This window comes from Chelonoidis abingdonii, chromosome 19 (genome assembly GCF_003597395.2).
Source record: "Chelonoidis abingdonii isolate Lonesome George chromosome 19, CheloAbing_2.0, whole genome shotgun sequence".
Lineage (NCBI taxonomy): Eukaryota > Metazoa > Chordata > Testudines > Testudinidae > Chelonoidis > Chelonoidis abingdonii.
This window is the reverse complement of record NC_133787.1, coordinates 47,077-56,726: the sequence shown is the minus strand read 5'-3', so window position 1 is coordinate 56,726 and position 9,650 is coordinate 47,077. Positions and strand designations below refer to the sequence as shown.

Here is a 9,650-nt window from a genome sequence, read left to right as displayed (position 1 = left end):
TCCCCCCCCCCCCTCTCTGCCTAAGGCTCTGGGAGGGAGTTTGGGTACATGAGGTGCAGGTTCTGGATGGGCAGGGGAGTGCGGTGCAGGCTTGGCCTGCTGGGATGGGCAGGGGAGGGCATGGTGGCAGGCTCTGGGGAGCAGGAAGTTTAGGTGCAGGGAGGGGGTGTAAAGCTCTGGGAGCAGGGAGGCAGTGGGTAGTTCAGTGGCAGGTACAGGTTTGGAGGGCTCTGAGCAGGGGGTTGAGGTGTTAGGGGGGCAGTGGCAGACTCCAGGGAGGGAGTTTGGGTGCACACAGGGTTGGGGGTGCAGGATCTGGGCTGGGGGCAGAGTGTTGGGTGTGGCACCTATCTTGGGCAGCTCCTGAAAGTGACCCACATGCCATCTGGCAGCAACTTCTACATGAAGGAGGCCGGGGGGGATCTCCTGGGGCACTACCCACAAGGCACCACCCCTGCAGCTCCCATTGCTGCAGTTCCAATGGCAGAGTTGGCGCTTGGGGCAGGCCGCAGCGTGTGAGCAACACACCCGCAGGGGATGTTGCCAGATGCTTCTGGGAGTGGTGCGCCATGCAGAGCGAGGGTGGGCAGGAATCCACTTTAGCCCCACTGTGCTGCCAGTAGTAGTGGCAGGAGCCCCCAGGCCCTTTCAAATCGCCCAGGGCCAGCTGATCTGACTTTCTGATAGGGAAAGCCACAGGAGTGGTCATGCACCCTCATGAGCAGTTCTGGGGAGTCTTTTTGGGGCTCCTGGAGTAGGCGGCAGAGAGGTGCAGCCTCACCACCAAGTCTGTTTCCCTGGAGGAGAGAGGGGGCTGCAGGCTGATATCCCACCTCTGTGCAGCCAGGAGCCTCAGCTCCTCTCTACCATGCTGGAGCCTCTACATTTATTTATTGACAAATAAAATTTGCAGAATTTGAAATATTTTGCACAGAATTTTTATTTTTTTGGTGCAGAATCTCCTCAGGAGTGAAACCAACTCAGGAAACCTCCTTGGATTGTCACTGCTTGGTTAACCACTCAGCCACCACACCAATGCACAGAAAGTACCAAGCCCTACTGCTATGTGGGGGTGGGGGCTGGGGTCGGGTCACACACATTCAGACTGTGCGCTCCCCCAGCTGCAAACCGCTGCTGATTTCCCATTTAGGACATTAGCCGTCACTGACAAGGTTTGTTCGTGTTCTTTTCTTTATCTCATGCTGTAGTTAGAAGGATCAGTATGGATCTTTTTTTTCCCCAAAATACACAATCCCCTAAACCTGCTTTTAGCAATCAGAATAATTTAGTGTCACCTTATTTTTGCCTGCCCCAGTACAAAAGAAGAGGCTTTTGTGGGTTTCCTGACTCAGAGGATGAAAAGGAACGTGTGTCAGTCTGCACTGCTGTGAATCGTTGTCGAGCGGAACCCATAGTTGGCATTGGCAGTGTAGACACAGCCTCAGACTCGGTGCTGGCGAGGGGAAGTATTGCTCTACAGACACCCAGGGGTGGTGTGGGATTGTCCCAGGTTACTGGGTGGGGGCTCGAGCGCGTTCTGTGTTGTGTTGTTAAAAAGGATCCCCAAGATATTGAACCCTGGGCCATGTTGCTGTCGACTCCAACTGGCAGAAGGGTCACAGAAAGAAGCAGGGGGAGGGGAGGCGCGCCAGTGAATTTATGCAATTATTGAGTGAGGCAGAGGCCTGGCACGAAGGAACTACCTGTGCAAGCACCCTTGGCAGAGAGGGGGATCTGTGATGTCCTCGGCACTGGAGATACAGCCCAGAGATGGGGCAGTACGTGGAGCAGGGAAGATTTGTGAGCTGGGAACTCCTCTCCCCGGGTATTTCCCCTGCAGGCCTGTTTCAGTGTCTCTCTTTGCTCTTTCCCTGTGTAACCCAGTGGTTCTCAAACTTTTTGAACTGGTGACCCCTTGCACAAAGCAAGGTGCCGAGTGCGACACCCCCCATCAATTCAAAACACATTTTTTCATGTTTAACGTTATTTTAAATGCTTAATTTATAACCCAATTCTTTAAAATGAATTTAACTTTTCTCACCACTTTTAAATTCAGCCTAGAACACACGTCAATTGAATTATTGTTATAGGCAGAAAAGGGCTATTAAAATAGTTACTGTTTAACACTGGGGGTGTGAAGACATTTGTCAATATCACTTTTCACAGCAGACTTCGCTCCATTGCTACCTTCACTGCTGCTGCCTGCAGAGCTGGGCAGTTTGTGACCCCCGCATAATAATCTCACAGCCACCCCACAAGGGGCTGTAGTCTGAGAACTCCTGGGCTGGCCCCTTCCAGCTCTGGCTGGGATACTTGACTCCTGTCCCGTTCCCAGGAGGCACGTGCTCTCCTGGAGCTGTATCGGCCACTCCTGAGGGAAGCCAGAGCTGGAGGGGGGTGGGGGGTTGTCAGTGGGGCCGGCAGTGCTGGAAGCCAAAGACACAGGGGGGCAGAGATGGGCTGAGGAGGGGCCACTTGTGAAGAGTCACTTCCCTGCCTGCCCCCAGTGCTCCCCCCTACTCCCCCCATCCCCTGGGGTCTGCCTTAATTCAGACAGTCACTTTCCTGTTATATCCCCAGCACATCAGTGATTGCGATAGCAGGGGGCAGGTTTTCTCTGGGGCACTGAGCTTTGCCAGGAGGTTGGTGGCTCCTTTCTTTCCTCACCCTGGAGTAAACTCAGCTTTTTATTCCATCCCTGATGTTTCATGGAATAACAACAGCAGCATGAAGAAAGAGGTGGGCACAGCGGGTCTCAGGGGAGGGGCAGAGAGGTGCAAGTGGTGGGCTGTGCTGAGCAGGTCAGGGGAGGTGACAGAGAGGCGTGGATGGCAGGCAGGATGGGTGTCACAGGAGGGGCAGAGAGGTGTGGGTGGTGGACAGTGCAGATCAGAGGAGGGGCAGAGAGGTGCGAATAGTGGGCAGAGCAGGTCTCAGGGGAGGGTCAGAGAGGTGTGGGTGGTGGGCAGTGCAGGTCTCAGGGGAGGGGCAGAGAGGTGCGAGTAGTGGGCAGAGCAGGTCTCAGGGGAGGGTCAGAGAGGTGTGGGTGGTGGGCAGTGCAGGTCTCAGGGGAGGGGCAGAGAGGTGCGAGTAGTGGGCAGAGCAGGTCTCAGGGGAGGGTCAGAGAGCTGTGGGTGGTGGGCAGTACAAGTCTCAGGGGAGGGGCAGAGAAGTGCAAGCGATGGGCTGGGCTGGGCAGGTCAGGGGAGGTGACAGGCATGGGTGGCAGGCAGGATGGGTGTCACAGGAAGGGCAGAGAGGTGTAGGTGGTGGACAGGACAGGGGACAAAGAGGTGTGGGTGGTGGGCATATCAGGTCTCAGGGGAGGGGCAGAGAGGTGCAAGCAGTGGGCTGGGCTGAGCTGGGCAGGGGAGGGACAGAGAGGCGTGGGTGGCAGGCAGGATGGATGTCACAGGAGAGGCAGAGAGGTGTGGGTGGTGGACAGGACAGGGGACAAAGAGGTGTAGGTGGTGAGCAGAGCAGATCTCAAGGGAGGGGCAGAGAGGTGTGGGTGGTGGGCAGACCTTGGGGCAGAGGGTGTAGAGGCACGAGCAGTAGGCAAGGAGGGCTCAGGGGAGGAGAAGAGTGAGCAAGAGGTGGACTAGCTTCTAGGGAGCTTCCAGCACTCATGCCCAGCCTCCCCACATGCAAGAGTCATGGGCCACCTGTTCTCTGGGTCTTCACTAACCGAGCCCCTCCCCAAGCTATGTTGATGGGAGAAGCCCTCCTGTTCATACAATGCTATCTGCGCTGATATAACTGCATTGCTTGGGGATGTGTGAATTTTTTACACCCCTAAGTAATGTAGTTACACCCGTTTTGTAGCATAGATTGATTGGCAGAGAGTCAGGTGTGGGCAGACACAAGGCTTTCAGTAAGAGCAGGCACTGTGGATTAGCTGATTAAAGCACCTGTTTCAAAAAGAGGGGAGCCTGGGTTCAAGTCCCAGGGATACCTTGCAGAGTGGTAGTTGAAGAACCTGGCATTAGCTACTGTCAGAAAACAAGGTACAGAGGTAGATGGGCTATTGGTCTGACCCAGTGTGATTTTTCTTGTGCTTTAAATTACACCCACAGGCACTGATAACAGAGTTCCTGAAAGTTTGGGTGTTAAGAGCTGGTAGGTCAGTGGTCCAGTCCCCACACAGATGACTGCCTCCCTCTGGGACAGGGATAGGGGCAGGTCTGAGCTCTCACACCAAATGGTTCATTGTGGCTGCCAGAATCTATGGGCGGCTCATGTAGTTTACACCCAGGGTTGAGTCCTGCTTTGTGCACAGTGTGTGAGAATGAAAATCCTAAACCGCCCTTGGAAATAACAAAAGCAGCAGGACGTGTTATTGTCCCTGACCCAGAGCAGACAGACCAATGGAGAAATGCCATGAGTCCAGGGTAATACTTCCCTGCGGTTTTACCATTTCCACTTGCTAAACTCCCTCCCAACCTTCTGGGCTCCTAGAGCAGGGTACAGAGCCTGAGCCGAGACACAGACACTGCAACTTTACTCCAGACGTAGCTGCATGATCCTGATTAATATGACATAGACCAACCGTGGGTGTTTCATTGCACTGGAGACGTAGCCTAATGTTATGTCTACACTGTGATTAACACACCCAGGGCACCTGTCTCGAAGCCCGGGTAGGTTGGGTCAGGCTTATGGGGCTTAGGCTGCAAGACTATAAAATTACAGTGCAGACATATGGCCTTGAGTGCAAACTCTGAGGCCCCATGAGGGGTGAGGGTTCTGTTGAACCTTAACATCATATTGGAATGTGTGTGTAGCATTGGTTGGGAAATTCTGAAGTTTTGCTCTGTGTGTTACTGAGATATGTTATGAGGTTGGGAATTGTCCACCACCAGCCTTTCAGGTGCGACAAGGGAGGAGCCAGACTGGCTGCTGGCCCATTGAAGGTATCCACACACCCAAGGACTATCCCAGGAACCGTGTACAATGCAGACTTCTCCGAGATAGCACAGCGACAATGGACACTGCTTGACTCACATCATAGCAAAGGAGCTTCCTAGCAAGTTGGAAGAAACTATGAAAGGAGGGTAGAGACAGCATGACTTGGCCTCTCTCCCTCACAACTCAACAGCTGGAAACACACCTGGAGGACAAAGACTGAACTGACTCAGAAATCAGAAGAGAATAATAATAACACATTCAAACCAAATTCCCCAACTAGACTAGTACTGGTTTTTCAGCAGAAAATTTTCAGTTTGAGGAATTTTGTTATCTCAGTCAGACTTTGCCAAGGGAAGCAGGGAGAAAATGGTTGAGTTGCCTCCTTCAGAACAGCTTGGCCTAGACACTAGCTCTGGTTCACTGTTCTGGCCTTGCTCAGGATGGGGGTATTTTAATTATTTGGGCAAGTCCCGGGATGTTTGGGGGAGATTATGAGGCTGTTACCTTTTGAGATTAAAAAATCTGGGATTTAGACATTTAGTTTAAAACAAAGGAGGAGGTCTGAGTTTCTGGGAAGGTTTTTGTTTGCAGGAAGCAACGTTGTTCGGTGTGTTATTGTACCAAAGGGGGAGATGGTTGTCTATAAAGGGGAGGTGAGGACTAAATGCATCCGATGAGGATGGAATTTTAACCCATGCATACAGAGCACAATGGATTATCAGTCCGTCACCTTAACCACTCGGCCACATCATCTGAGATATCAAGAGAGTGACAGGAGGAGAAATCTAAGGCCAGCACATATAGGGACACTAAGGAGTTTCTAAATACCAAGCAGAAGCAGGGGCTGAATGAGTTCCCCCCTCACATCTAGTGAGGAGCTGGGGGAAAGGCTTCAGGAACAGACCGTGTTTGCACAGAAACACCTACTCTGCCTAGTGATGCAGCATGATGGAGCCACTTTCCCAAAATGACCAGTTTCAGCTGGTGGGTTACAAATCACTTTAGGATTGAATGGAATGAAATATTATTCTTCCTCCATGCGTGAAGGGCAGCAGAACATACCTAGTCAGTCTTGATGGAGGGGTAGGTGGGTGAGGAATAGCTTTTATTGGACTTCATAAAAGTGATTGAGAACATCATCTTAAAACAGTGGTCCCCAAACATTTCACACTGTGCCCTCTTATCCATGGCTGTGGACCCTCGGAAGCCGCAGTCAAGAGCCAAGGCTGGGAGTGGGGCTGTTGCTTGCTGGGGAGAGGGGTGCAGACAGAGGTAAGGGGGTCCAGGTGGAACTGGGAGCCACAGGCCCAGGCTGAGGGTGGTGCTGGGGAAGAGCTGGGACAGAGTGGGGCTGAGTGGTGCTCCCTCCATGGGGCTGGCTCAGGCCCTGAGATGCCCCCATGAATGTTCCTCTGTGTCCCCCTAGAAGTTATGCCCCACATTTTGGAGACCACTGAATCCTACTCATTAATCAGGGGCTAGTGATGCCAAAGCCCAGGGAAAGGGATAACAAGTGCGAGGCCCCCATCACTGGAACCATGTGAAGGGGCTGCAGGAGAGGGGCAATGGCTGGTGGCACAGGGAGTTAAGGGCAAAAGGGGCACAGGACAGGCAGAATTAAGGGTGAAGGAGATGCAAGGACTGGGAGTGCAGGAGCTAGTGGTAAAGGGGGAGTGGGGATCATCCAGGGGCAATAGGGAAGTGCCAAAGTACAAACTTTGGCCAGGGCACCATTTCCCCTAATGCTGATCTGAGCAAACAATTGGAAATGACCCTTCAATGAGACCAGAACCATAGTGCAGAAAAGCTCCATTGTTAGGTGGTTGCGGCTGAATGTGTAGGGCATTGGGTTAGAAAACAATGGGCGTCTTTCTGTGGAGGTTTGATTCTTGCCTGCTAGGTAAGGCTGGTGTGTGGTGTCTTCATGGCTGTACTTTCAGTCTCTGATCTGCCACAGGGAGCCAAGTCTAGACATATTCAGAGGTTCTATGCTAGGGTTTCTCAAACTTCCTTTCACTGCAACCCCCTTCTGCCAAAAAAAAAAATTACTACATGGCCCTAGAAAGAGGGACCAAGCCCCTCCCCACTGGTCAGAAGCAGGGGAGATAAAGCCTGAGCCCTGCCCCAGTTGAGGGAGGGTAAAACTAGAGCTTGAGGGATTCAGCCCTGAGCGGTGGGGCTCAGACTTTTGGCTTCAGCCCCAGGCGCCAACAAGTCTAATGCCAACCCTGGCAACTCCATTAAAACAGGGTTATGACCCACTTTGGGGTCCTAACTCATAGTTTGAGAACCACTACTCTATGCTGAGGGGAGGGAGTTTTCCTGTGGGTGTAGTTAATCCACTTCCCAAGAGGTTGCAGCTATATCAGTGGGAGAAGCTATATCATTGGGTGTCAAGCTGTGGTGTTTACCACATTTAAGAAGTTTAATAAAACCCCATTTTTAAAACCACCTGTGGTCTGGGAATGGCAAAGGAGCTGATGAAGCAGGGTCTGTCCATCTAAGTCCTGGAGATCACAATTCTACACTACTGGTATCATGGGGGTATAGCTCAGTGGTAGAGCACTTGATTGCAAATCAAGTGGTTCTTGGTTCAAACCCCACTGTTCTCTTATAACCTTCCTTCTTTGTTTTTAAAGAAAAAGGAAAACATTTTCATTTCCATTCACCATTATGTTCAGGAGCTCCACCATACGGGGATGCTTGAAATAAAGGTAAACACTCAACATTTCGCTGTCCAAATGCATAAAAACCTAGCAAACCTGTCCATCAGCTGAAATCAGTTCCAATCCTCTAAGTGTCTAGATTATGTTTTCATCAATTAAACAAAGGTATCATATGAATGTACATTTGCAGATCCCTCTTCTCCAGGAACTATGCTGTGCAGAAGAACAAGAACCACATCCAGCTGCAGTTCAGGAGTCTGATGACCAAAGAGCCAACTAATGCCTTTGAGTGAGCTATTGAACGAGCTCAAGCTGTTTAGCTTATCAAAAGAAGATTGAAAGGTGACTTCGCTGAAGTGTTGAAGGGCCTTAATGGAGAGAAAAGATTGGGTATGAAAGGGCTCTTTAATCTAGCAGAGAAAGGCATAACAAGACCCAATGGCTGGAAGGTGAAAAGAGACAAATTCATATTACAAACCGAGACACAAATATTTACAGCGAGGATGATTCACCACAGAACAAGCTACCAAGGAAAGTAGTAGATTTGCCATCTCCTGATGTCATTTAATGAAGACTAGATGCCTTTGTGGAATGTGTTTGCTCCAAAAGTAGCTATTGTGTCATACAGGAGGCCTGTGATATGCAGGGGGTCAGATTAAAAGCTCTACCGGTCTCTTCTGGCCATAAAGTCGACATAATTTCTGAAAACTGAGTGTAGCATTGGGAGCAGAGTCTGATGTTTACTGCCTAGCCGGCTTGTTGCCTAGAACGAACGCTCCTTGAGTGGGGTGATCCACAGGGAGTAGCTCAAACCTCCAAAGTGCCTGGGCAGGGCAGGACATTAGCACGTGAACCGCATACTCTCGCATCTAAAGAGAGCTGGAAAGGAAGATTGCTGAAGCAAAGATAGGGTCTCTGAATTTCTGGGACATCGCTGTCTGCCCTGCCTGTGTATAGCATTCTCTGTGAGGTCAACCCACCCTGTTGATAGTAGTCTGAGGTCCTGAAAAGGTTTGTGATGTCATTAGTCAACCCCTTCTTGTGGCTAATGTACCTGACCTGCACAGGAATGTTGGAGGTTTGAGCGACTCCCTGTGGAACACCCACTCAAGGAGCGTTCGTTTAGGACAAGCATGCTAGAACAGTGAACATAAGACTGCTTATAACGGCTCATGCGCATTTTTCAGAATTAGTTACTTTATGGCAGAAGAGACATTAGAGCATCTAATTGAAGCTGCTATAAGGCCTCCTGTATGAACAATAGCACTTTTGGGGAAACATTCAAGAAGGCATCTAGTCTCATTAAATGGCATAGGCGATGCAAATCATCACTTTCACTTGGTAGCTGTTCTGTGGTGAATACTCGGCTGTTGATATTTGTCTTATTTGAATAGGTGTGTGTGTGTGTGTGTGTGTGTGTGTGTGTGTGAGTCGCAGGGAGTGCTCTACAGCTCCCACTGTGGAAGGTCCATCCAAAAATGTGGAGCTGAAATAGTGCTCAGGCAGTGATCGTCACCGGTGACCTGGGTCATCCTTTGGGCGAGAACCCTCTGCCTCCTGTCCTCAGTCTCTACCCTGATTGTCTGAGGTGGGGGTTATTGACAGGGAGGAGACTCAGATCCTTGTTGGTCTCTTTTAAGACAAGGTAAATAAGTCATAAGCACTTATATATTTGTTTAATTTTGCTGCTCCTCTGCATTAATTGTCTTTGAGCAGTTCATGATTCTCTCTAACGCTGCAGTTCTCCTCAAATACTTGCTGAATAATTACTGTGCACTGCTGTTGTTCTGGAGCTCATCTGAGAGCACTTTATTCAGGTCATTCAGTGTATGAAATTCAAGATCCAATGGTTAGTTTGAAAATCAGGGCTCTTGTGTCCTATTAGATTATGACATAGTAGAATAGCTGAAATAGTCTATTTTATTTGTATTTTTTTTACTTTGAAATTGTTAAGAGCAGCAACTACTCAGCTCAGACTGAAGCATCTTATCTAATGTTTGAGATCTAAATGTCTCTCCTTTGTGTGTGAAGAGACAATTTAACACACTGTGACAAACAGCAGATGCTTTTGTTTTGCAA

The 9,650-nt window shown here is 50.2% G+C and overlaps 1 non-coding gene across 1 annotated transcript; it reads left to right on the top strand.

Moving 5' to 3' along the window:
• Positions 1 to 7,445: 7,445 nt before the first annotated feature.
• Positions 7,446 to 7,517, top strand: TRNAC-GCA (transfer RNA cysteine (anticodon GCA)). The gene has a single exon. It is a non-coding gene; the product is annotated as a tRNA-Cys (tRNA).
• Positions 7,518 to 9,650: the final 2,133 nt, after the last annotated feature.